The sequence below is a fragment of the Phoenix dactylifera genome, chromosome 9 (genome assembly GCF_009389715.1).
Source record: "Phoenix dactylifera cultivar Barhee BC4 chromosome 9, palm_55x_up_171113_PBpolish2nd_filt_p, whole genome shotgun sequence".
In the NCBI taxonomy this organism is placed as follows: domain Eukaryota; kingdom Viridiplantae; phylum Streptophyta; class Magnoliopsida; order Arecales; family Arecaceae; genus Phoenix; species Phoenix dactylifera.
In genome coordinates this window covers 10,172,094-10,198,171 of record NC_052400.1, presented here as the reverse complement: position 1 = coordinate 10,198,171, position 26,078 = coordinate 10,172,094, and the positions used below count along the sequence as shown (strand labels likewise).

At 49.6% G+C, this 26,078-nt stretch overlaps 1 pseudogene; it reads left to right on the top strand.

Annotated features, from left to right (window-relative positions):
- Positions 1–13,268: 13,268 nt before the first annotated feature.
- LOC103705731 lies at positions 13,269–25,174 on the top strand (annotated as a pseudogene).
- The last annotated feature ends 904 nt before the right edge of the window (positions 25,175–26,078 follow it).

Genomic DNA, 26,078 nt, shown 5'->3' with positions numbered 1-26,078 from the left:
GCGATATCTAGTAGTGGTCGGCAGTCGATGATGATAGATGTGATACAGATGACAAAAAATGATCAATAGTAGATGATCGATAATGGTGGCGGTGGATAATAATAGGTGTTGCTGGTGGTCCAAACCGAGAACGATTGGCACAGCGGTGTGAACGGGGTTCCGTTTGGGTTGCCTTGGTTGGTGTTGATTGCGCTCCACTTTCCACCGGGAAACCTGCAAGCAAGCCTCGCACCACCACTGGGGTAGTGGGGGCCCTCCGACGATCAAGTCAGAGGAGATTGGAGGAGAAGGAGAGATAATAGTAGCAAGTAAGAGAATGCACTGGAAGTTCTTGCTTACCTCCCCCTTCTCCCCCAGCCGCATATATACCAGGCTGGGGGGTCCTTCTGGGGGGTTGGTCATCGTGTGGCACGATGGAGTTGCCACTGACATGGCCGTTACAGGGCGTCGTGGGGTAGCGCTGGGTACGGCCATGACAGAGCGTAGTGGAGCTCCGCTTTGTACGGCTGTTACAGGAGATCGTGGAGCAGCGCCGGATACGACCGTTGCAGGGAGTAGTGGAGCAGAGGGTCGCGGCGTGCTTCAGGGGAACAGCCTGTCGTTGTCGAGAGATTGCCGACTCGGGGTCGGACTGCTGGATCAAGGGGCAGCCGACTCGGGGTCGGGCTGCGAAGCCGAAGATATCCGACTCGGGGTCGGACTGCTGGATCAAGGGGTAGCCGACTCGGGGTCGGGCTGCGAAGCCGAAGATATCCGACTCGGGGTCGGGTTACTGGATCAAGGGGCAGCTGTAGTCTTCTTGGGCGCCGCGTGCCGGTCACGTGGGGCATGGTGGCTGAGTTCCCCCGTAACAGTAGCCCCCCACTTCCGAGCCTGGAACCAGAAGGGGAACGGGTGAAGGAAGTGATGCTTCGAGATTGCCGCCATCCCTCGGAGAGGCGCGCGCGCTTCGAGCTCCCCGTCTTCTTTATGGCGTATGGCGGTTGTTGCTGACCTTGGCAGTCTGAGGATTTCGGCGGACATCCTTCCTTAATGGCGTCGATTCGCCTTTGGGGCGCGAGCGACCCTTCGGCAGCCAGGCGTCCTCTGGCGTCACCGAGGCGTCACCCACCTTTCCGCCTATTTAACCGGGGGTCCTCCTCCGTCCGCCTTTCTCTTTACAGACATCTTCAAGTTTCTCCTTTGCGCTGCCGTCATCGCCGTCGGACTGTTCGCTTGCTCCTCCTTTGACGCTCTCGGAGCCGTTCTTCCTTCTCTTCCGGTGAGTTGCCCCATTCTTTAATTTAGGGCTCTCCATACTCTCCTTTTGTATTAGTGTACTCCAGTCGTTCCGGTCCTTTCCCCCTTCTTGACCCTGTCCTGACCGTAGATTCACTGGCCATTAGGGATGGGCAAAGTGAGAGCAGACCGCATTAAGTCGGAGTTGGTCGCCGAAGACCTAGATAGGTTCGTGGCTCGATACCACCTTCCCGAGGCCTGCAATGTTACACTCCCGGGGCCTGAGGAGAGGATGTCCCATCCTCCTCCAGGGAAGGTTGCCATCAACGAGGGCATTCTTCAGGCCGGGTTCCGCTTTCCCCCCTCGGACTTAGTCGTTCAGGTGCTTCGGGGTTTAAGAGTGGCGCCGACGCAACTGGTGCCGAACTCATGGCGCGCCCTGACGGCCTTTCAGGTTCTCTGCCGCATGCACGAGGTTCCCGCCACCCTGAATGTCTTTTGGGAATGCTACGGCCTGAGCGGCCACCCCCAGGATTAAAGGGTGGTGGTGCTTTGCGGCGCGGCGGGGGTGCGGCCTCGTCAAGGAGGCTCCTACCTCCATTCACGGCTGGAAGGGGCGCTTCTTTTTCGTTGACGCAGATCCCTCTTGGGGAATCAGGGCAACCTGGGAGACGCCGATGAAGTCCCCGATTGGCCTATCGAGGTTGTCGAGGGAGGAATCCGATGGCGTCGCCGTCTTGAAGGAGTTGGTTGCCGAGGGCCGGCTCCTCCCGGTGGCTCGCCTTATTTCCGAGGATACCTTGGTGAACGTCGGTCTGAGCTCGGTCCCCGCTGACCGTGAGCCCGCCACCATTTCTTTTTAGCTCTTTCTCCTCTTTCGTCTCGTTCTTTCCTTCAGTTTCTCAACCTCCGACCACCTCGTCCTTTTTGCAGAGATCGACGACGTCATGCGGTCGGACAAGGCAACGGCTGTTGGTAGGACGTCCCTACTGGAAGCAGTCCGGAGGAAGAAACGAGCTCCTCCGAGCGGGGGCCCCACCGGCGAAGAAGTCCCGCCGGCAGGCGACTCCGACGCCGACAGACGGGTCCGGACCCATCGATCAGGGGGACGCCGCGGGCGCGGACCGGGAGTTGACGCTGTATCAGCCCTCCGATGCCGAGACTACCGTTTCTCCGGAGGCATCACTCGGGCGCGCCCGAGATGGACGGGTCGGACGTGATCGGTCCCCAGCCCAGCCTTCGACTCGGTCGGCTCCGGACGATACGAGGAGGGACGCGCCGAGGCCCCGGCCGAGCGGGACCCTGTCAATTCCAGGGGCGGTCCCCGCCCCGAGCATGGTCAGCATGACTCTTCCCCAAGCGATGGGTAAGGGTAAGGCTGTAGAACCACCGTCCGACTCCGGGGAGAAGTCGGGGTCGGCCTTCACTTTCGCCGGCGCCCGAAACCTCATCGAGACGGTGCTGCTGGAGAAGGACCGCAGGCGGGTCGGGAGATGAGGGTCCCTGACGTTGGGGCTGCCAGCTGCATCTGTCTCATGTCGGTGAGTGCTCTTTTGGTCACTTTTATCATTTATAGGCTCTGTTGATCCCCGCCTGACGCCCCTCGTTTTTCCTATCTCTTAGCTTGCCCAGTACATGATCCGCCTGGAGGAGTGCTACGAGGAACAGGCGAGGCTTCTGGCGAGGGCCGAGAGCTAACTGAAGGCAGTAGAGGAGGGAGGTCAGGCTGCGGCGGGGAGGACGACCAGGGACCTCGAGACGAGGCTCCAGGTGGCCGAAGAGCGGGCACTCGGCTTCGCCACCCTCGAGAAGCAACTGTTGGAGGCTCAGGAGCAACTCAAGGTTGCCTCGGGTCTCGAGGACGAGATCAAGAAGGCGGAGGAGCGGGCCGAGAAGCAGTCCCGGAAGGCTGCCGACTACCGGGAGAGGTGGGAGAAGGCCCAGCGGTCAGCCGACAACGCCCGCAACCGAACCCGGTCTCTTGAAGCCAAGCTGGGCGAATTGGAGTCGGCCTTGGAGAAGTTCCGCGCGAGCGACCAGGAGCTTCATTCGCGCCTGGAGGAGGCTGAGGCTGCTCGCATTGCCGCCGAGGCGAAGCACAAGGAGGCTCAGGCTGATCTGCTGAGGGTCTCCTCCGAGGCGGATGACCGGATTGTGGCGAAGGTCTTGGAGGCGAAGGCTCAGATTATGGAGCGGGCAGAGGCGGCGCTGGCCGAGAAGAGTGCGGAGATCGGGCGTCAGGCGGTACAGGCTTATCGTCAGTCCGCCGAGTTCACCCGTGATATGTCGGAGGCGGTACAGGCCTATCGTCAGTCTGACGAGTTCGTCCGTGACATGTCGGACGCGGGGTCCGACTCCTTTGTCTTAGGCTTCGAGGAAGGCCTGGCAAGGGTGTCGGCTAAGTACCCCCGAAATTGACCTGAGTGGGATCTCCCTTCTCGACTCCCCTCCGGCGCCATCGCCTGCTGATTCTCCAACCGTCTCCCTACCCCCTGCGGACGTGCCCGGCGTTCCCGACCCGGGGGTTCCTCCAAGCTGACCTTCTGTATTTTTGTTCTTTTCTTCGTGTGTTGGCGTTTTGCCAAGTTGTATGGGTCTCGGCCCTAAAACAATGAAAGTTAATGCAAATAGGAGTTTCTTCATTTCACTTTCGTCCTTCTTCTTTTTAACTCTTGGTAGCGTCTCGCTGACTCCCGACTTTTGAAATTCTTCTGGCGCTAGGCCAGGTATCTGAGGGTTAGGCCTCAGGAAATTCTTCCGGCACTACGCCAGGGCGTCCGAGGGTTAGGCCTCAGGAAATTCTTCCGGCGCTAAGCCAGGCATCCGAGGGTTAGGCCTCAGGAAATTCTTCCGGCGCTAAGCCAGGCATCCGAGGGTTAGGCCTCAGAAAATTCTTCCGGCGCTAAGCCAGGCATCCGAGGGTTAGGCCTCAGGAAATTCTTCCGGCGCTAAGCCAGGCATCCGAGGGTTAGGCCTCAGGAAATTCTTCCGGCGCTAAGCCAGGCATCCGAGGGTTAGGCCTCAGAAAATTCCGCTTGTTGGTCGGCCAAGGCTGGCGCTAGCCGAGGCGACCGGTCGGGGCTTCAGGCTAGTCTGCTCACGGGATGATCATCGGTTAGCCTGGCATCCGAGGGCCGAGCCTCGGGAGATTCCGCTCGTTGGTCGGCCAAGGCTGGCGCAAGCCGAGGCGACCGGTCGGGGCTTCAGGCTAGTCTGCTCCCGGGATGATCATCGGGTTAGCCTGGCATCCGAGGGCCGAGCCTCGGGAGATTCCGCTCGTTGGTCGGCCAAGGCTGGCGCAAGCCGAGGCGACCGGTCGGGGCTTCAGGCTAGTCTGCTCCCGGGATGATCATCGGGTTAGCCTGGCATCCGAGGGCCGAGCCTCGGGAAATTCCGCTCGTTGGTCGGCCAAGGCTGGCGCAAGCCGAGGCGACCGGTCGGGGCTTCAGGCTAGTCTGCTCCCGGGATGATCATCGGATTAGCCTGGCATCCGAGGGCCGAGCCTCGGAAAATTCCGCTCGTTGGTCGGCCAAGGCTGGCGCAAGCCGAGGCGACCGGTCGGGGCTTCAGGCTAGTCTGCTCCCGGGATGATCATCGGGTTAGCCTGGCATCCGAGGGCCGAGCCTCGGGAAATTCCGCTCGTTGGTCGGCCAAGGCTGGCGCAAGCCGAGGCGACCGGTCGGGGCTTCAGGCTAGTCTGCTCCCGGGATGATCATCGGGTTAGCCTGGCATCCGAGGGCCGAGCCTCGGGAAATTCCGCTCGTTGGTCGGCCAAGGCTGGCGCAAGCCGAGGCGACCGGTCGGGGCTTCAGGCTAGTCTGCTCCCGGGATGATCATCGGGTTAGCCTGGCATCCGAGGGCCGAGCCTCGGGAAATTCCGCTCGTTGGTCGGCCAAGGCTGGCGCAAGCCGAGGCGACCGGTCGGGGCTTCAGGCTAGTCTGCTCCCGGGATGATCATCGGGTTAGCCTGGCATCCGAGGGCCGAGCCTCGGGAAATTCCGCTCGTTGGTCGGCCAAGGCTGGCGCAAGCCGAGGCGACCGGTCGGGGCTTCAGGCTAGTCTGCTCCCGGGATGATCATCGGGTTAGCCTGGCATCCCGAGGGCCGAGCCTCGAGAAATTCCGCTCGCTGGTCGTGCGCCTGTCGCTTGCCGCCCGACGGGATTTCTCCATGGCCAGCTGCGATCGTGTTTCTCCTCCTCTCCCAAGCGTCGCCTGGGGAACACTAGATGGGCATTAAATGCTAATTAAGGGTTACCTGAGAAATCGGATCGCCAGTTGCTGCTTGCGAGGAGTGTCAGTTAAGCGGCCGCGATACACGCGTTCTTCGAGGCGGATGCGGCCTGGGGCGCGAGCGGAGATACGTGGGACCTAGGGGTACAGGCCACCCGGAGTGTCCTGCACAAAGAATGCGATTAAGGAAAATGACGCTTAGGAAATCGCGGGAAGAATACGCCTCGAAGAGCCGGATCGGCTCCGGATTCAATGCGCCCGTATTTATTGGAGCCACCCGCATCGGAACGACCGGGGGGGCCGCAGTTTGGCTATAAATATAGGTACAGGTGCGATGGAGCCTGCCAAGCCGGAGCTGTTCAGGTTGCCATGGATCGTGGGCTCCTCTCCGGCGGCATGGTTGAGAGACCCCTACCGAAGGAACGGGAGGGCGCCCTTCGCGACTTCCGCCAACTAGCCGTTTCATCTGGGATCAACAAGGAGGTTCTCCCCGGCGGAACTCCGCTCTAGGCGTTCATCCGGGATCACGTCTCCCCTCCTTGAAGTTCGGCCTCCCGATTGAGCTCCGCACCAGGCGCTTGATCCGGGACCGCGCCTCCATATGCTCTTCTCACCTTGTATTCCTTCTCTCCCCCTAACACTGGGGAGGACCGGAATATCCCTTGGAGGTGGCGTTCCCCCTTGGAGGCAGCGGGAGCTTCGTCTGCGGCGGCTCCTCGTCTTTTTCGTGGATGGCGCCTCTGGGTAGGAGCGGTGTGGACTTCTCCTTCGTCCACTTCTTCTTCATCCGCGCTGGCTCTTCGTCTTTTTCGCGAGACGTCGATGGCGCCTCCGGTTGGAAGCACCCACTTCCGGTGGGATTGCAGCCGCTTCGGATGGAGGTTTCGGGATCCCAGATCGCCAGCTCCTCGGAGTCTCCACCTCTTCTTTACTTTCTTTACACCCTAATTCTCCTCTGGGAATTCCTTGTAATCACACGAGCTCGCCGTTGTAACCAGAAATTATTGAAATGAAAAGTGTTATACATTTTTGAACTGTCTTTCTGGCAATCGTCGTTCTACTGGTAATACATCCGCAGGTTAGCGGAATTCCAGCTCCTTGGAATTTCTCGACCATCTAGGGCCTCCAACTGGTAGGAGCCAGGTCGGTTTACCCAGCGAACCCTATAACGGGCCTTCCCAATTTGGCGCTAGCTTCCCACCTTTCGCAGGTTGAGACGCTTTAGCTCGCCTTAGCACCAGATCTCCGATTCTAAAAAGCTTCGGTCGGACCTTGGAGTTGTAATATCGGGCCACCCTCCGCTGATACATCGCCATCCGAAACCTGCGCCATTTTCCTCGCTTCTTCCAAGAGATCCAGGTTCCCTCGGAGTTGCTCCGAATTGGCTTCGGGTCGGTGCGCGGCCACCCGAGGTGAGGGGAGTCCGAGCTCCACGGGGACAACGGCTTCCGTGCCATAGGTTAGAGGCTGAAAGGCGTCTCCCCGGTAGGGGTCCGATGCATGGTCCGATATGCCCAAAGGACATTCTCGAGTTCTTCGACCCAGCTTGCCCCGTCCCGACCGATTCGCGCTTTGATTCCTTGGAGGATTGTCCGATTTGTGACCTCGGCCTCGCCGTTGGTTTGGGGATGCGACACAGATGTGAACCGATGCTCGATCCCGAACTCCTTGCAGAAGTCACCGGAAAATGCTTGTTGTCGAACTGTCGGCCATTATCCGAGATGAGGACCCGAGGTACCCCAAAATCGGACAATGATGTTCTTCTTCACGAACTTCCGGACTTGCGCCTCCGTGATAGTGGCCAGCGGCTCTGCCTCCACCCACTTGGTGAAGTAGTCGATTGCAACAATCAAAAATTTCCGCTGAGCTGAATGCGACGGGGAATGGTCCGAGGATATCCATTCCCCACTGGGCGAAGGGCCAGGGTGCAGTGATTGGTGCCAAAGGGACAGAAGGGACTCTCTGGACGTTGGCGTGGCGCTGGCAGGGCGTCGCATTTCCGTACATGATCCTTTGAGTCCTCCAACAAGGTAGGGCCAATAATAGCCTTGCCTCATGATCTTGTGCGCCAAGGACCTAGCCCCCAAGTGTGATCCGCAAACGCCTTCGTGGACTTCGCCGAGGACGTAGGCCGCTTCCGAGGAGCGAGGCACTTTAAGAGGGGGGCGGTGAACGAGGTCCGATACAGCCTCCCTTCATAGAGTACGTAGTGGGCGGACTTCATAACAAGTCGCCGAGCTTGATCTTCGTCTTCAGGGAGGATCCCTTCGGCGAGGTAGGCGACAAGCGGGTCCATCCAAGACGGCTCCGGATCAATCGCCATCACCGCTCCAGCCTCGCCGATGCTCGGGGCATCCAGGGTCTCCAGGTAGATCGCCCTCGACAAGTTGTGCGCCGTCTGCGCTCACTAAGCGGGGACAACCTGTCGGCCCTGGCATTTTCACTTCTTGGGACCTGCTGGATGTCGACACTGCCGAGGTCGGGAATGAGTGCTTGCACCTTCCGGACGTAATTCTGCATGGTCGGGTTCCGGGCTTCGAAACTCCCCACGGACCTGCCCGACCACAGCTGGGAGTCGGTGAAGACCTTCAGGCGCCGGATGCCGAGCTCCTTGGTGAGTTTGAGTCCCGTGACTAGGGCCTCGTACTCCGCCTCGTTGTTGGTCACTGGAAATCCGAACCTCAAGGCATACTCGGCTATCACTCCCATCAGGGCTGGTGAAGGACCAGCCCGGCCCCTCCACCTTCGGGGTTCGACGACCCATCGATGTGAAGCGTCCAAATCGGAAGGTCGAGGCTGGGTAATTTCCGGCGACCTAGGTTCCGCCTCCTGCACCGTGCACTCAGCGAGGAAAATCCGCGAGCGCCTGGGCCTTGATGGCGGGTCGGGGCCGGTAGCGGATTGTCGAACTCACCAAGTTCTACTGCCCACTTCACCAGCCGTCCCGCATTCTCAGGATTGCTGAGGATCTGCCGCAGCGGTTGATCGGTCAAGAGGGTGACAGAATGGGCCTGGAAATAGGGGCGAAGCCTCCTGGTCGCGGTCAGCAGCGCGAAGGCGATCTTTTCAGCCTTCGTATACCGCGTCTCGGCATCCCGTAGGACCCGGCTGATGTAGTACACAGGCTTCTGGAGCTTTGCCTCTTCCCGAACCAGTACCGCACTGACTGCGGTTGGGGAGACCGCCAGCATAGAGGTAGAGCATCTCCCCTTCTTGCGGCTTGGACAGCAGAGGAGGAGACGCCAAGTATTCCCTTGAGCTGGTCGAATGCTGCTTGACATTCGGTCCGTCCAGAGGAAGTCTTTCGGGGCGTTTCAACACCTTGAAAGAAAGGTTGGCAGCCGTTCGGGCCCGATTTTGCCACAAATCGTCCGAGCGCGGCGACCCTCCCAGCGAGCTGCCTGAACCTCCTTCACTTTGGCCGGAGGGGATATATCTTGGATGGCCCTTGATTTTGTCCGGGTTGGCTTCGATCCCCCGCTGGTTGACCAATGAAACCGAGGAACCTCCCGGCCGAAGCGCCAAAGGCGCACTTCGCTGGGTTCAGCTTCATGCAAAACTTCCGCAAGGTGGCGAAAGTCTCCTCCAGATCCGCGATGTGCTGGTCTGCATGGCGGCTCTTCACCAAGCATATCGTCCACGTACACCTCCATCGTTCCGGCCGATTTTGCTCTTTGAAGATTTTGTTGACGAGGCGCTGGTAAGTGGCGCCAGGATTTTTCAGACCGAAGGGCATTACCTTGTAACAGTACAGCCCCCGGTCTGTTATAAAGGCAGTTTTCTCCTCGTCCTGTGGAGCCATCATTATCTGGTTGTAGCCGGAGAAGGCGTCCATGAAAGACAGCAGCTGATATCCGGAAGTCGCGTCGACCAGTTGGTCTATCCGCGGAAGCGGAAAGCTATCCTTGGGGGCATGCCTTGTTCAGGTCGGTGTAGTCGACGCACATCCTCCACTTTCCGCTCAACCTTCCGGGACAAGTACGACATTTGCCAGCCATTCGGGGTAGCTGACCTCCATTATGAATCCTGCCTCCAAGAGCTTGTCTACCTCCTGATCGACCACTCGGATCCGATCCGGGGCACAGTGTCCTCTTCTTCTGCTTTACTGGTCGGTGGGTTGGGTCCGACGTTGAGGGCGTGAGAAATGACCTCCGGGTCGATCCCAGGTACAGTCGGCCGCCGACCAGGCAAATACATCGGCGTTGGCTCGCGAGGAATTCCACCAACCGAGCCCGAGCTCCCCGGGTCGAGATTGGTGCCGACCCGGACCGTCCGGTCCGGGCGACCTTCCTCGAGGGGGAACTTCGATCATACCTTCGGCCGGCTCCCCGTGCCGCAAGGCCACCTCGTCTCTGGCGTCGAGGGACTCGACGCTTAAGGCTTCTACGGGCTTCTTCCCTTTGAGAGTTGCTAGGAAACATTGCCTTGCGGTCGGTTTGTCACCTCGGACCTCTCCAATCCGGCCGCCGTGGGAAACGCATGAGCAAGTGGTACGTAGAGACCACCGCGCGAAGGGCGTTCAGTCCCGGGTCGTCCGAGGATAGCGTTGTAGGCCGAGGGAACACGGACGACCAAGAACCCGAGCCGCACCGTGGCTTCTGCGGTGCAACGCCCGCAGTCACAGGCAGCTCAACGACACCTTCGGCCGAGACAGCGTCACCAGTGAATCCTATGAGGGGGGTGGATGTTTTGTGCAACAATTGTCTGGACAAGCTTCATCTTTTTGGAAGGCCTCGTAAAACAAATATCAGCTGAGCTTCCACTATCCACAAGAACACGCCTTACATCATAGTTTGCCATAAGTGAGGGAGATCACCATGGCGTCATCGTGGGGGTCTGAACCCCCTTTACATCTTCATCACAAAAAGTGATTACATTACCGACCCTCTGCCTCTTTGCGACGGCTGCCCCTGATGCTTCAGTCGAGCCCCCTGCGTTCCTCTCGGGGCGGGGCAGCCCCCTGTGATAGTATGGTGATCACGCCCTGCGACGGGTCGATTCTGCTCCCGAGCTCCGAGGGGCCGGGTCGGCCGGACGCGAGTCTGCGGGGGGACGTCGGTCGTTCACATATCGACGGAGACGCCCGCTCGGCGGATGAGAGCCTCGATCTATCCCGAAGCTGGAAGCAGTCTTCGGTGTCGTGGCCGTGGGTCCCGGTGGTACTCACAGTACGCCCGAGAGGGCCTCCTCCCAGGGATCTTTCTTCATCTGTCTCGGAACCGGGAGGTCCTCCCGCCCCTTGATTTCCATGAGGATCTGGGCCCGGGGAGTCAGGAGAGGAGTGTACCGGTTGAAACGTCGGGGCGGAGAACGAGGGCGTAGGGCGCCGTGGTTCCTCGCCGGCGACAGGCTTCTGCGCCGACGTTGAGGAGTCGGGCTCCTCCTCTGGCGTGCCTCTTTTCGCCTTTTCTTCCCGAGCTTTGGGAGGATCTCGGCGGCTCCTTGCTCCGGTGGGCGGCCGCCTCCTCGGCGTCCGCATACTGGTTCGCCCGGACAACAGCTCCGGGAAGCTCCGCGGCAGGCGTTTGTCCAGGGAGAAGGTGAGTCTGCCTTTCGGAAGCCACGCTTCAGGGCCCTGAAAGAGCCACTTCCTGGCTCAGGTTCTGGACTTCCAGCGTAGCCTTGTTGAAGCGGGTAAGATAATCCTGCAAGCTTTCTCCCTCGTTTTGCCGGACATCAAAGAGGGAGTCGGAGACCAGTCGCCGCCGGCTACTGACGGCGAAATGGGTGATGAAGAGGCGAGTAAACTGGTCGAAGGACTGGATCGAGTTAGCCTCCAAGTCGGCGAACCACGCCCTTGCCGGGGCCACGGAGGGTCGCCGGGAAGGCCTTGCAGAGGAGAGGATCTGATGCCTCGTGGAGGAGCATAAGGGTCCTGAAACTCTCGACGTGATCCCGCGGGTCCGCCGCCCCGTCATAGGGCTCGATCGCCGGCATTTTTAAAACCCCGGCGGATTCGGGGTCCGCAGGATCCTCGAGGCAAGCGCCGGCTGGGAGGAGATCTCCCAAGTCGGGAAGGGATCTTTGGAGTGGCCCTTCAGACTTGGAGTTGTCGGTGGAGATCGTCCACCCGCCGGCCCGGGAGCGCGACCGATGGGTGGGAGAACAAGGAGCACCGAGAGGGGGACCGACTGGAAGCGCGGGTTCCTTGAGGACTGGGGGGTCTGGGACGTGCCCGGGGCCCGCCTCTCGTACCCCGCGCATGCTCCGATGGGAAGGTCCCGGCAGAAGGACCGTGCCTCGAGAATCTTCCTTGCGCCGGCGCTCCTCCCCATGGGAGAGGAAGGAGCGGCGGGTTGAGGAGGACAGGTGAGCGCTCAGGGAGCAGCGGCTCCTGGGCCCGCTGCGGTGCCCCGAGACATCACACCCTGCAGGTTCTGCACTGCCTCCGCGAGGGTGCGAACCTGCTGGGCTAACTGGTCGAACTGAGCGGCTTCGACCATCTGAATGGGGGGTGGAACGGGTGGAGTGTTGCTGAGAATGTGTTGGAGACGCAGCGGCCTCCCGCCGGAGGCCGCGAGAGGCCCCGCACCGGAGGCATTGGGAAGCTCCACGACCACCTCGCCGTGCATTACGATCGCTCTGAGATTCGGGCCCTTCCTCTAGCGCCAACTGTTGCTGGTGGTCCAAACCGAGAACGATTGGCAACAGCGGTGTGAACGGGGTTCCGTTTGGGTTGCCTTGGTTGGTGTTGATTGCGCTCTCACTTTCCACCGGGAAACCTGCAAGCAAGCCTCGCACCACCACTGGGGTAGTGGGGGCCCTCCGACGATCAAGTCAGAGGAGATTGGAGGAGAAGGAGAGATAATAGTAGCAAGTAAGAGAATGCACTGGAAGTTCTTGCTTACCTCCCCCCTTCTCCCCCCCAGCCGCATATATACCAGGCTGGGGGTCCTTCTGGGGGGTTGGTCATCGTGTGGCACGATGGAGTTGCCACTGACATGGCCGTTACAGGGCGTCGTGGGGTAGCGTGGGTACGCCATGACAGGGCGTAGTGGAGCTCCGCTTGTACGGCTGTTACAGGAGATCGTGGAGCAGCGCCGGATACGACCGTTGCAGGGAGTAGTGGAGCAGAGGGTCGCGGCGTGCTTCAGGGGAACAGCCTGTCGTTGTCGAGAGATTGCCGACTCGGGGTCGGACTGCTGGATCAAGGGGCAGCCGACTCGGGGTCGGGCTGCGAAGCCGAAGATATCCGACTCGGGGTCGGACTGCTGGATCAAGGGGTAGCCGACTCGGGGTCGGGCTGCGAAGCCGAAGATATCCGACTCGGGGTCGGGTTACTGGATCAAGGGGCAGCTGTAGTCTTCTTGGGCGCGCGTGCCGGTCACGTGGGGCATGGTGGCTGAGTTCCCCCATAAAATAGGCATTGATGATAACTAATAAATTCAACATGCCTTGGCCATAATAGCCTATGCTCAGCAGTGGTGGTGAGAGAATGTTACCTGTTTTTGTTTTTTTTTAAAAAATCAAAACTATATTTTCTGATTTCTATTTTAAAATCAATTATTAATTTAAAATTTTGAAAAAGAATTAATAGCCATCTGTGCTGTACCAGTTTCTGGTTTTTTTCAAAAAAAAAAAAAAACTAAAAACCGGAAAGTAACGAACAAGCAGAGACGGCACCGGGAAAGCGTCCGAAGGCCACATAAAAATGGCCACCCTCCCACCTGGCTCTCGCCGATCCACTCCCCCGTGAAAGTCGCCCTCATCCTCGGCGTCACCCTCCGCTCCTCTTTTCCCCGTTTCTCTTCGTGGCTCTCCACTTCCCTCTCCTCCCTTCTATCCCCACCTCCCTCTCCCTCCGTTCGCTTTCGCTGACGCCTTCCTCCTCCCGTGGATCCCCTCTGCCCCTCCCAAATTCCAAACCCAAAACATTTGGCAAAGAAAGAAGAAATCGTCAACAATCAAATACACCAAGAATTCAAGAACAACAAGAAAACGGGAAGAAAGAATAAAAGAAGAAGAAGAGATGGAAGAGCGAGGGGTGGAAGACGAGGACGCTGCCGACGCCGTGACGAAGATGGCGACGACGGGCCACCCGCTGCAGCGAAAGGCATTAGCTACAGTCAGCCCCTCGGCAAGGACGCCGCCATCGTCTCCTCCGCCCGCCGCAACGTACTCCTCCCTCTCTGCAACCACAGCCTCGAAGACCACCACGCCTCCAACCCTTCCTCGACTCCGCGCCCGACGCCCCCCGCTCCCTCTCCTACCCCATACCACCTCCACTCCTCCCGCTCCCCTCCTTACCCACCACCACCACTCCAACTCCGTCGACGACGTTCGCTTCGCCCCTCACCACTCCCACCACCCCCCTCTCCACCCTCCCACCACCACCACCACCACCACGACGACGGCCTCGTCACCGGCGGCGGCTCCTTTAGCAACCCCTTCGGCTCCGGCGGCGGCAGTTCCCTCTCCGGCAGCGACGGCTCCCTCACCCTCGAGCGCGCCATGTCCGAGTACGGCGGCGCCCCGGCACCTTGCGGAATTCATGGGCGGCGGCGGAGGCAACGGCATCTTCCGCGTCCCCTCCGTGCCCCCATGCACCCGGGCCGCCCCCCGCCATCGAGCTCCGCCCCACCCCTCCGGGAGACCCAGGCCGGCTCCTTCCTCCGCACCATTGCCTGCGGCTGCGGCCAGCTCTGGGCCGGCGCCGAGTCCGGCATCCGGGTGTGGAGTCTGGACAACGTGTTCGACGGGTGGGGTGCGGCGGGGCCCCCAAGGAGGGGGACGAGGAGAGCGCGCCGTTCCGGGAATCCTGCCACACGTCTCCCACCATGTGTTTGGCGGTGGATACCGCAACCGGGTTGATTTGGAGCGGGCACAAGGATGGGAAGATTCGGTCGTGGAGGATGGAGCAGCCCACGGTCCAAACTTCTCCGCAGGATGAAGGGAATGCTGCTCAGTTTAGAGAAGGGCTTTCGTGGCAGGCGCACACCAGTCTCCTGTGCTCTCCATGGTCATCACTTCGTATGGTAATCATTCTATGAATCAACATTCGAAAAGCATTGCTTTTCCTCATCTATCAAGCATTCTATTTTTTTTTCTCTTAACATAAATATAAGTGAAAGTGAGGTAGGAAACAAATGGCAACTTATGATGTTTCCGGATGTTCAGGAGTGTTACTTTAAGGTTATGGTCATTGGTGAAGTATGACAACATGACCATTCCTTATGCATTCTTTGGAGTGAAATTAGCATTTTTATCTACTTCTCAACCCATCATTGTTAAAACAGTACTGGAATTTTGGTTCACATCTGGTTTATTAGATTTAGTAAGTTTCCCATATGTATGATTTTCCCATATTTCTGCATCATTTGTTAGCTGAATTCTGTTTTTTCAAAAAAAAGGATAAAAAGAGAGAATCTTCTCTGTCGGTCTCATTCAAAACTTGCAGCTTTAATATTTTGATTGTGATGCAAGTCGTTCTGATGCATATCATGCTGTTGTTTGTAATTTGTGTATGTCCAGGTGAAATATGGTCAGGTTCTGAAGGTGGGTTATAAAGGCCTGGCCTTGGGATGCCATTGAAAAATCCCTCTCTCTGCCAATGGAAGAAAGACATATGGCTGCTTTATTAGTTGAGAGGGCATATATTGACCTAAGGAGCCAGGTCACTGTGGGTGGTGTGTGCAACTTGCCTGCTCTAGATGTGAGATATATGTTATCTGATAATTCGAAGTCCAAAGTATGGACTGCTGCTAGCTTATCGTTCGCACTCTGGTATGTCTTTCACGAGTTTTCTTTTAGTTTTTGATTGTTAAAAAATGCAGATTTTTTGCGTATCTCTTTTATGTGGGTCAATATCTCTATTAACTCACAATTTTAGGTAAATTGTTTTGTTTCTTCATCATGTCATAATCTTCTTAATTAGATCTGTACAATGCCACAGGGATGCTCGGACAAGGGATCTTTTGAAAGTGTTTGGCATAGATGGCCAGGTCGAGACTCGGGTGGAGAAAATTGAGGCACAATCAGTACAGGATTCATATGGAGAGGATGAGATGAAAATAAAATTCGTTTCCACATCGAAGAAGGAAAAATCAGGCTCTGTTAGCTTTTGCAGCGTTCTCGGAATGCCCTGATGGGAGCAGCTGATGCTGTTCGCAGAGCTGCAGTCAAGGGAACATTTGGGGAAGACAATAGGAGAACAAAAGCGTTGACATTAGCAATGGATGGAATGATCTGGAGTGGATGCACAAATGGCTTGCTTATTCAGTGGGATGGAAACGGGAATCGGTTACAAGAGGTTCAGCATAATTCTTCTTCTGTTCAGTGCATTGTGCATTTGGAACACGGTTGTGGGTGGGCTATGTGAGTGGCATTGTTCAGGTTTTGGATCTTGAGGGAAATTTGCTTGGATCATGGGTTGCACATAGCAGTCCAGTTATAAATATGGCTGTTGGGAGTTCGTATATCTTCACGCTTGCTCATCATGGTGGGATTCGTGGATGGAACCTGACATCTCCTGGACCTCTAGATGATATCTTGCGAATGGAGTTGGCCAATAAGGAGCTATCCTATACAAGATATGAAAATCTTAAAATTTTGGCTGGAACTTGGAATGTTGGACAGGAAAGGGCATCTCATGATTCGCTCATATCATGGTTGGGTAGTGCAGCATCAGAGGTTGGATTAGTTGTTGTTGGGTTGCAAGAGGTGGAAATGGGTGCTGGATTTCTTGCAATGGCTGCTGCCAAAGAAACTGTAAGATTTTTTAGCATCATTTTTTTATCACAACTTTTGTCTATTTTCTGATTGCGACCAAACATGAGAAGATGACTTCTATCATAAGTAGCAAAATATAGACATATATAACAAGTCTTATTCCATCCTGGGTTTTTTTTATACTATATTTTTTGAGTAGTTTCTTCCTGATTGAAGCCTTCTTTCCAGATTGCTTTCACCAGGCCTTCAAAATTAGGATCAACCTGCAAATATGTCGTGGATTGAGAATGTTCATGACAAACTTTCATTCTTTGTTTTATTTAATAAAAGCCTTCCTGTTTAATCTTTTTAAAGTAGATCTTTCTGTTATATTGCAGCTATTAAACTTGTTTTTTTTTCTATATAAAATAAGCACAATGTGCATAAGCTAGAATCTTGTTGGAGTTCTTTCATCCGTATACTTCAATGTGATGTTAAGCATGGAAACCTTGAGATATTCTGCAAGATTTTTTCCTAACACAATTTCAAGTAGTACACTTGAATGCTCCAAGAAAATTGCTTCTTAAATAATCATAAAATTCTTGTGATTAATTTATTCCATATGCCTAGGTCATGTATAAATTTCTTTGCATTCAAAAGTAGATTACTCTGTCAGTGTTGCACTGATAAACATGGTTCTTTTCTTATCATTAATAGAAAGCATCATGGTGTGTAAGCTAAAATATCACTTGAATCCATTTAAACAAAATAAACTAATCAAGGGAAGTGTATAACTTGGGAAAATATGGACATATATTCTTCATTATTTTGTTGTGCATCATTCTTCCAACATAAAAATGTTTTCTCCTTGTGTATTTTATTTATTTTTAAAACATCTATTTTTAATTAGTGAGAAACAGATATTATCTTAATGTATTGTATGCTCTATAAAAAGAAAGTAACTAAGTGAACATAGATAACTTGTTAAGAATTATAGACATATATTTATCACTCTTCTTTTCTTCTTCCGCCTACTGATAGGAAAAGGATCTACTGCAGTAATCATGCTATAAAGTTTTGTTACGTCAAGTCTATCATTTATCTACGAAATATGAAAACAACTCTAACTTTTATACCTTGTTCCGACTATATGGGGTTTGTTTAACGGATCCTTTTGCCTTAAAGTCTTATGCGGAGCTATACATATGTGTGTATGCATATTTTGTATATATATGTATGTTATACATATAGACACACTTATTAGTTTAGGTCTCTCTCTAATCTCTTCTTGAATTTAGAAAATATATGGTGATTATTTGGATTATATTAATGACATGATAAGTGTGGACTCTTTCATTTGATGTTATGTTCAAAGGTTTATTGTTAAGCTTACATCATTGGTGAATATGATTTCACATGCCAACATGGTGTTTTAGCAGTCCTTATAACATTGATATTTCATTTGGAGAATGTTCTTTATTGTTTGCACTTATGACTTTTTAACTGATCTTAGGTAGGACTTGAGGGAAGTGCTAATGGGCAATGGTGGTTGGATACTATAGGCAAAACCTTAGATGAGGGAACATCTTTTCAACGTGTTGGTTCTAGGCAGTTGGCCGGACTGCTTATTGCTGCATGGTATAAATATCTTATGAAGGAATCATCATATAGATTATTATTTTTAATTTTGGTTTTATAGTTTTTGTTTTTGTTTTAAACATTGCAAATGTATCCCTTAGACATTAGTCTGCTGATGATTTTATCTTGGTCAATCTGCTATATACAACTTATTAAATTATAATTTTCTCAGGGCTAGGAAGAATCTTAGGCCAATATTGGTGATGTTGATGCTGCAGCGGTACCATGTGGCTTTGGGCGTGCGATTGGCAACAAGGTATTTGTTTATTTGAAGACTTTTGGCTTTTGCATTTTAAAGTTATTTCTTGCTTTAGTTTTCTCTGGAATGTAGCAAAGCTGTATTTATTGGCACTGTCGTGGAGCAATGCTGTCTGAATTGCTTGTTAGTACCAGGATTGCAACTCTTGAACAACAAAAAGCATATGAGAGAATAGTAATAAGAGGAGCTGATATTTTACCAACTAAATACCGCTGCCATTTGATTCTTGGACATCTTTGTGCAGTCATTCTAATTATCCTCATGACTTCTTTGGTATCATGAAAACTTGTCTTCTCTGCCTTCAATTGGATCCTTATATAAAATCAGTAATGGAGATTTCTGCTTGAGCAATGGCACCTGCGGGATTTGTTCATCTTGATTAGCAGTCGTATCACTATCTTAACAAGAACCCAGGTTCCTAGATAGATTCTTAGTACAAAAGCTCTTCTAATGCAAGTTGAGGATTTAATAAAAACAAATATGATTGTCCTTATTTGTGAACAATTGTCTTCTAAATTGGGGACAAAATAATTTACACATATATTATGACAAACAAATGGTGGAAAATTTTACCATTTTCTTAAGTTTTCTTGGAACTGACACTGAAATGCTTCTAAATCTAATCAAAATAGCAAAATCCAAGTTTCCTTTTGATAATGCTTCCTGGAAGCTTGATCTATTAGCCCAAAAAATGTTTTTTCTCTCCATCTAATAAGAAAAAGAAAAACTGAGGACCTTTAGATGATTTAATGGAAAAAGAATTTCATTTTCGAATGCTTATGACCTATGGCTGAAATTGATCCCCATTTGTTGAAATGTTTTAACTTTGTGCTGGAAATTTAAATCTAAGATAAAGTTGTCCTGTACTTAACAGGAAAGGTTTACATGTTAAAGTGAAAATGAGGGAATGTGTGAGGATGAATCTCACTGAAAAATTCTAAATTCATCACATTTTCTTTTCAGTCTGTTTAAAGCCATGAATTTATGGGTTCTTTCTCCATGTATAGATTTTTAGAATACTTAAAATTGCAAAAATAGGATGGTAGCAAAAGGAAGGAGGAATTCTTTTTTCCCATTATAGATGACTTATGCTTCTTATGGTTCCATCATAGAATTGATGATACTAGCTGTTCTAAAGCTCTTCAATGTATCAATAGACATTGTTATTTTAATGGTTAAAGCTCTTCAATATACAAATTTATTTTATTATTTGTCTAGTATTGTAGAAACCATTGTATCATGGAAGCAATAATATCAAAGAAACTCTATAGCAGAGAAAATACTTTGCATTCTTTCTATTCATGCCAATTTTTTTCAATTACTGCCTGGATGCTAGGATTGGTTCATATCTCAAGTATCCATGTTGCATATACATTCTATATTGAGCAAGACTTGCATCTGATTCTTTCTTTATTATCAGTCAGATAGTTTGGAGCAACTGATCTGCAGATGGCTAGTCAACTTTGACTGGTAATTCTGCTAGTTATGAATTTCTATTAGATTTCTCATTCATTAAACTTTGTGTTTGGAAAAGAGAGTAGAAATTACAATGGATATAGTAGAGAATCTTAAGTTGCCTAGTGATCTATTGATAAAGAAAACTGGGGTACACCCGTGGTGGCAACCCACTTCTTTTTGGAGGGTATTCCGAGTTCAAAACTCAGGAGGTGTTTTCCCTTGTTTTTGTCTTTGGTAACTTTCACATCATTTCTCTGAGATGATTGGTGGTGCCCCCGCCATTATTCTCAAAGGAGAAAAACAAAGAAAAACGAACACATTGTTAAATTTATTTCTTCTATTCATTTCTATATTATGAGTCATTGTGATTAGGTTGAAAGCACTTTTCAAATTATATATCTTACTCTCTCTATGTTCATGTGTGGCTAATATATTGAGACAGTGAGGATTATAGTTTTAAATTGCCGAAAATATCACTATATCAAAGCTATATAATAACATTTTGTTACTTTTACATATTATTATCCATGAATTTATTGCTCTGCAGCCAGCATTATTTTTCTGTTCATATGTTATGCTCAACTTCAATTGGTTTTAGATTTTTGGCTTATTCTATATGCGGAAATGAGTTCAGCTCTTCTTTACTTGGTGCCTTTTCTTCTTAACAAGACTGCAGATAACTATTTTCCAGCTAGACTTATTGTAGTCCATTTATTGATAAACTTGACACATAGGCTAACATTGTCTGCAGGGTGCTGTAGTTTGAGGATGAGAGTCTATGATCGTATAATATGCTTCGTGAACTGTCATTTTGCTGACATTTGGAAGCTGTCAGCCGGCGGAATGCTGACTTTAATCATGTTTATCAAACAATGGCATTCAGCCGGCCATCTGTTGGACCTCATGAGCTGCAGGTTTGGTACTGAACTCGTCTGCAGCTCATATCATACATGATTGATTTACATATAAAACATGTCTTTCATGCACTCAGACACAAACTTGCAGCTTTACGGTAATATACTCATGTTTGTTGCATGTGGTGCAGCTGGTGCTACGTCTGTTCAATTGCATCGTGGAGTAATTGTATGTACTAGATCTTGTAGTTTTTGTATGATTCTTTAAATAAAGATTCTCTAAGCTTGTATGACATAGCTAGGTAATGACAGGCCACAGGATCTCAATCTGATAATGGAAAACCTGAGTTACAGAAGCAGACATGGTTGTATTTCTTGGTGATTTCAATTATCGCCTTTTTGTATCAGTTATGATGAAGCAAGGGACATGGTTTCACAAAGATTTTGACTGGCTTAGAGATAAGGATCAGCTTAGAGCAGAAATGAAAGCAGGCAAAGTTTTTCAAGGGAATGCTGAAGGGCAAATCAAGTTTCCTCCCACATACAAGTTTGAAAGGCACCAAGCAGGTCTTTCAGGTAAGTATTCATAATATATTCTCATAAATTAAGGTTGTTCATTATTCAACATTCACTGATATAAAGAAGGTACATGGGCCTAAATAAGCTCATCGATGCTATATAAGTTATGAATTCTTTCGAGACACATATACAACAGGCATTGACATTAAGTTACATATCAATTGCATTGAAGGATATGATTCAGTGAGAAGAAGCGATTCCTGCTTGGTGTGACAGAATACTATATCGTGATAGCCGTTCTATTTCAGTTGCTGAAATGCTCATTAGAGTGTCCTATAGTTCTTCAATTACAATGTAAGTTATATTTTCTAGCAATAGTTTTAACATAAAATGTACACAGATTGTCAATTCTTATGGCATCTTCATTTATCAGGTACGAAGCTTGCATGGATGTAACAGACAGTGATCACAAACCTGTCAGGTGCATATTCAGTGTTGAAATTGCTCATGTAGATGAATTGATAAGGAGACAAGAATATGGTGAAATAATTGCATCAAATGAGAAAATAAGGTCTTTACTTGAAGAATTTTCTGAAGTTCCAGAAACTATTGTTAGCACAAACAATATAATCCTGCAAAACCATGATACTCCATCCTTCGAATCACTACAAATGTGAGAAAAACAAAGCTATCTTTGAAATCATTTGTGAAGGCCAGTCCACCAAAAGGATGATGGAAATTCATCGAAACTTTCTGCAAGAGCTTCCTTTGCTTTCCACTATGGCTTGAGGTATGCTTTTCTGATTCATAAAATTAAAATACTCAATTCCATATCATGCTTTATGAATATTATTTTTGCTCTAATTCATTGTTTGGCCTCAAATACTCACAATCCATTAGTAGGATACTCCTTTTGCACCATCACAAAGTGGCACCACATATATTCTACTAGCAGGTTGAAAAAAATCAAATGTTAGCTAGTGGAGGAAATTGGACCTTATGTATAAATGATCATAGGGGGTCCGGCATCACCAATTCAATAATATAGGCCATAGTGATGAGAGTTAGAAAAATGATTGGTGGTTGAAAAAGTGGTTGCTAGGATGTTCTAGGCTGCTTTTTGGGCCTTAGTTGGCCTCCATAAACTATACATACAACCAAGATTTTCTAAACCGACCGGAGGTCATATCGGCCGGCGATCGGTTCGGCATGGCATGGAACTGTATTGTGCCATTCTTGGGCGTATCGAAACAGGAAGTGCTGGAGAGGAAGAGGGAGAGGAGAATGAGAAATGAAGAGAGAAAGAGGAAGGGAGAGGGAGAGAAGGGAGGGAGAGAGAGGAGAGGAAGGGAGGGAGAGGTAGGGGGAGAGAGGGGGAGAGAGCGAGAGGCCGAGAGAGGGAGAGAGAGGGAGAAGCTATGTCATCATTAGGAAGGAGAGAGTGGGGAGAGAGAGAGACTTACCTGGGGGGCCTCGTAGGCGGTGCGGCGGTGGCGAGCCAGTTAAGGATGGATGTCATTAGGGTTTTGAGGGAGGGAGAGAGGCGAATCCGCAATCAAATGCTAGGTTGTTGGGGCAAGGATGACTTATTAGCAAACTGAATCGCTATATCGAACTGTGTCGATAGCTGATCGGTCCAGTTCGGTATGCCCTGTACTAGCAGTTCAGTATAGTTTGGCTAACACTGCTTAAGACCCAAATGCTAGCTAGCCACAAAATGGTAATCAACTGCCTAGAGCTTGTCAATTATCCTACCAAGGCCTAGGTTGGGTCTGGTTTATATTTAGGCCATCTTGTTTAGGGATGAAGTGAACAAACCAAAATAAACTCATCTTTTCTCGATTTATCTGTTTTATCCTACCAACCTCATTTAGCTCCTTGAATCCCTGCAGGCCAAAATACCAATTTTAGGAGAATCTTAGGCACATATCTAATGGAATGTACATGAGAAGTCAGATTTTGCATCTCATGAGTATAAAAGCCTCTGCCTTGTCATGCACATAAACATCACCGTATTTCTTCATAGTTGTACCTGTTTGGAATTGGCCCCTTAATCATTTGATATTTAGATGCCTTCAGTTCATAAAAGCCTCTCCCTTGTGATGAATATAAAAGCCCCTTAATCAACTATTCCAAGCCTTCAGCATCATCCTAGTAGTTCTTGAAATTCCACTCATGCCATCTATGAGCTTAAGCAAGTTCCTCAATCTTGGTTAATTGCTTTGTTGTGTGGTCCTTGTTGCTGGATCCATTCAGGACTACCCTGACCATGCTCATTACATCTAACCTAATTCTTTGGCATTGCAATGCAGTTTACTTGACTGGCATTATTGCTAGTAAGATGCTTCCATCATTACTTGTCTAGAGCAGCATCACTAGTGTCAATTTGAGATGGAGGACCTCTAGAGCTTTTGCTATTTTTAAGTCTTGATGTTTCCTTCTCTCTTCTATGGTGCTTGTAGCAAAACAAGTATAGTCATAGGGAAATAGTTGCATGCACTTCACTGACAATTTTGTTTATTATGCTCTGGTAGGGAAATAGCAAAATGTTGTATTAGTACAATATGTGTAGATACTGTGCTGACAGTACCATTACCAGGAAGGTTCCAATTTACTAACCAGTACCACTACAACAAACTTAGTTATAACATGTGATGCACTGATAACAGACAATTCCTGCTCTTTGTTGAAGTCACCTTGGATGTACTACAACAGAGTTTACAATTAACTAAATATTCAGACTTCATTATAAATTGGACCACTTTAAATTTCTGATTCTTTCCCTCTCCAATACTAATAGCTTAGGTACTGCTTCTATCGTTAGCTGTTTACACATCATGATGCATTTTTGGTGCTTATTGTCATTGATTATTATTGGCAGATAGACATTTTGTATAGGCTATTCTTAACCTTACCAATGTTCTTAAAAAATATATATATATTGCCAAGCTGGAAATATCATCGAGTTATATGGAGATTTGGGAAGTCTGAGTTTTGATTGCTCATAAAACTTTTCTGCTATGACAGCTGCAAGAAGACCCTGTTGTGAGACCAGGTTGAAATCAGTTTCATGTTAATAAAATTTTAAATGCCACCGGCACTGCACAATTGAGATCTTGCCTAAACTGACCTTTCTTATTTGCCTTTAAAGTGCATTTCTACCTGTATAGCTGTGTTCAATATGTAAATCGGAGGGACATTCATAATAATGCTTAGTGATAATGAACAGTAATCTAAATTGTAATAGATGTATAGCATGATGAGAATATATGGCACTTGGTTTTACAGATTGACAGAACGCAGAAATGTTTTCTACTTGTACTGTCTTGTGGACCAAATGATTCATATGTCGTAACTATCACTCACTCACCTATCTAAATTTAAGCTATAGCTATTGGTCAGTTTGGTTTCTTGAATGCTTCGCGAGAAAGGCAATAATACGATCTGCATATGTTTACTTCTTCTGCATGTTGGCATTGCCCCTTCTTATTCTCAATTGCTACTTTTTGGTTTTCAGCATTGTCAGTTCTTTATCATTACTCGGTTTATGTAGGTCCAGCTGGCAGTTGGCGTAATCAAGCCTGGACAAACAGTAGAGGTTGCTGTGCATCATGAGGTTTTTTATACTCAAGAAGAATTTGTTGATGGAATCCCGCAGAATTGTGGTGTAAGATACCAGGAAAAAGAGGTGGTATATTGGTAAACATAATGGGCAGTGGCTCAACTGAAAGCAGAAGCCACCGGATCCATGTATGTCACTTCTTCTCATCCAAGACCACATGCAATGATACAAAAAGCCATTCTAGAGAAACCAATCAAACCATCTACACAGGGCTGATTTTGCCCATTTCGGAGGCTCCTCAGATGTGGTTCATGACTTGTGCCACATGCATTGTCCTTGAGCATAATGTAAAAGGTGAGGTAGAATTTCTTTTCTGTCTAAAACTGGAGATTGGAGGGGAAGAACAGTAACACGGTCCAAGATTTTTCTTCTTACCAAATCACATAAGAACTTCTTGCTAGAACATTTTTGTACATACTATCACTTTCCTATTTCCAATTTAAATTGCTCAGAAAAGAAATCCAGATTTTCAAATTATTCAGCCAATTACATGGTCTTGCCATGGAATTGTTCTTTAGATAGTTCCTAGAAAATGTTTTTAGAGCCAAACAGGTCACTGTGGTGTGCTTATAGTCATTAGAGTGTACAATGAACTTGAGTGAAACAGGGTGTAATTTTGTATAGTCCCTTACCATGCTAAGCCACTGACAATGTGCCATTGTTGTATTGGCCAAAAATTGTAAGAATGTTCTTTTGGAATATATAAATAATATTGCTGCTTCATTATATGAGTGAGTCGCTTGGTGAAATTTGAGTGTGCTAGTTACCATGTGCATTGTTTTCTGCTTTATTCTCTTCTTCTTCTTCTTTCTATAGAATTTCTGCTTTCTTCTTTAGAGCAGGTATAATTCATAATGATCATGCTAACCCTTCAAAAAGGGATAATTCATAATGATTTCTGACATCGAAACTAATCAGGTTTTAAATGCCTTGCATCAAGGCAATTGCCATGTGTTATACTTGTGCTTGCTTTCAAAGCTTTTGAATTCTTTGAATTTTGTTACTTCCTCCCCTGTTTTAACCACAGCACCGGTGGACTGGTTGGACTAGATTTCTGATTCAATTAGTTGGACCAGTTGGTTGTTGAGAATTGAAAGATGAGAAGAAGCACGACTGCATCGGAAACATTCGTCTTGATGAACTCCTCTCTAATTCTCCTAATTCAGAAACCTTTTAATTCGCTGAAGGTTTGATAGTAGCAGTTGCTTGCTCAGGGAGTTTCAACCAACAACTGTTAGGTATACTAGAAGCTTTCAGCTGCTCCACACCTCTTCACACAGGATCTTTCATTAGCTCAATTTTTTCCTTATCACTAACTAATGAATTTTTTGACCTATAAACTAGAAAAGCCCTCCCATTTTACAAAACTCCCGGACGCATGAGGCCATGCGAGGGGAAAAACAACTTAAGCTTCTCTCAAATTTGCAAAACTGATGGCCAGATGAGGTCATTGTTATAAATAGAAGAATAATTAATATATATAAGCTAAACTAAACGTAAGAAAAGAATGTTCTGTGTTGGTCCTGCAATTGGTACAAACCCCTTCACGTAGCCCTTGAATTAGAAGCCAATGGCCATGGCTAACCTTCTTAAGAGAATTCGGCTCGGTCACTGAGCCACCACCTCCAAGTT